The following is a 2526-nucleotide window of genomic DNA, read 5'->3' on the forward strand; positions in this document are numbered from 1 at the left end:
AACGTGGACTCAATTAGGTTCAGACCTGGTTAGAATGCCTTTTCAAGCTTGCAGAAGTGCAGCTTGCGATTAAACAGACTGCGGATCTCTACAGAAATTTGTCTTTCTTTTTACAAAATTACTTTTATTAATTTCTGCATCCTTGCGTCCTTATGCTTCTTGTGGTTTTTGGATAAGAGAAGAGACTCTGAGGGAACGTGGGCTCAATTAGGTTCAGACCTGGTTAGTATGCTTTTTCAAGCTTGCGTTTGAGCAGACTGCGGATATCTATACAAGTTTATGTCTTTACAAAATTACAAAAATGTTCACTAATTTGTACTTTACACTTTGCATATTTTGTACATCGTGTTCAGTGTTATTATTCTTTTTTTCTCTCAGTTTTGATGTTCCTGATAGATTTTGAATAAGAGTCGCTATACGTGCGCACACTCCGGAGAAATCTAATGAAAACGTGAGACGTGCTTGAAAAGTCGAGCATCGGAGAGAAGATTGGGGAAATTGGATTAGAAAGTTTAAAGCGCGTTCTCTTGAGAAAAAATGATGAGAATGTTTGTTCACTGTGTTCAACTAGAGATCGCTTACAGGTGTAGCACGGATATCTGTAGAAATGTATATCTTTATCAAATTACTTTCATTCGTTCCTTTTGCCTGATAAATATTGCCCTTTGTATTATACACATTTCATATATCTTTGCAAAGCACGTGCATTCTGTGCATTTTTGCATCTTTCGATTTGATACAAAATTAAACGACGGCGCCTCCAACGAAATTCGTTAAATTCTTTAAAAAAATCGAACTTCGGAAGAAAGATCGGACAGATTTGGTTAAAAAATGTAAGACTCGTTCTTTGGGGAGAAACGTAGACTCGGTTAGAAACGGAACAGCAAAGTGAAGAAGTAGAGTTGCTTGTAAGTAAATATATCGTGGATATTTATAGAAAAATAATATTTTTATAAAATTGCTTTCACTCGTTTCTTTCGCCTGATCCATCGCCCGTGCTCCGGATATTTTTTATATCTTTGCATATCGCCTGCACTCTGTGCACTTCTGCGTCTTCAAATTTCTTATAAATTCAAACGACGTGCACCGACTCTGGGGAAATTCAAAGAAAATATACGCGGTGCTTCGAAAGTCGAGCTTCAATGCAGAAGATCAGGGAAATTGGCTTCGAGAGGTTTGAAATGTGTTCTCTGTTTTCACGGGACAGATGCCTTTCGATCGATGTTATCGACTCACGCGATACGTCGTTCTAATTAGCTGCAATTTCGACCCCCAAAGTCGACCCGTTTCAACAAAACGACTCGTCGAACGACAAATATTATCGAGTATGAGAAATATCTGAAACCAGAGACATCGTTGATAAAATAAAATATGCAATTTCTAGAAACGATTAGTCATACGTTTCTTTCAATACGCGATTAAGAAACCTGAGAATTCTTCGACTTATGATAATTCGTCATTGACACGAATGCTGCTATTGTGTACGATCTATCTGCATCTACAAATAAATAAATATAATATATGTAAATATATAAGTATCTATCGCGAGTGAAAAATCGTAGAACAATTAACGATAGTGAAATACGCTAAAAGCTACAAACATATCGAGTCGGCGTTAAAAATCCGTGTCCGATTGCAACAGAAGTGATTAAATTATTTATCCTGGAGCCTCATCCGCTGTTGCGCGTGAAAGCTCCGTGGCGGATCGAAACACCGATATTCCATTGTTATTTCAACGACCGAACATTTCTCTGTTTTGACAGTTTGTGTTATTGCATAAAAAACGATTTTGAAAATGAGTCGCGAAACGACTCGTTCGCCGGTGACTTCTGTAAAAAACATACGGAAAGTTTACCAAGCCTCTTCGTACGGTAAAAAGGAAAGAAAGAAAAAATTCGAACGTGTCTATTTACGACTACACGACGAGCCACACACTCGCCCATCTTCTCTCATAGACGACGCTTAATTTGCTGTGTATGTCGTGTCGAATATTTCTCGAATTTCAAGCAAAAAACTTTCGCAGATAAACTCTGTTATCGCGCCAAGAGCTGTTGCACGGTGTTGGTAAACGTGCCGAGAGTTTTTTTGCGCCAGCTGCCAGCGTTTGCACGTTTCGGGAACTCGCAGAGAGCGACGCGAATAAATCGGTTTTAATCGCTCATTTTCGAAATCTTTTTTTCGAATGCGAAAGCTGTCGAAACAGGCAACAGCCTGCCGTTGAAATTAAAACCACTCTTTTTATCAGCTATGAGGTTTTTATTATTTATTTATCAACGATTGCCGGGTGATTAAATAATTGTACGAAAGGATCGTATGGCTGGAGAATTATTTTATTTACAATCTTGAGATTGAACGGTTGACAGAGATCGCGTTTCTTTCGCGAAACTACTCGCGATCTCGTAAACTTACGAATTTAATAAAATATAGAATAATAAAATGTTTTCCTTTTTTTTTTTTTTTTTCTGGGAATGAAAAATCGAAATAAGAATGGAAGAAGGTAGGAGCGGCGAAAAGACACGATAAAAG

Source organism: Bombus huntii, chromosome 16 (assembly GCF_024542735.1).
Source record: "Bombus huntii isolate Logan2020A chromosome 16, iyBomHunt1.1, whole genome shotgun sequence".
NCBI lineage: Eukaryota > Metazoa > Arthropoda > Insecta > Hymenoptera > Apidae > Bombus > Bombus huntii.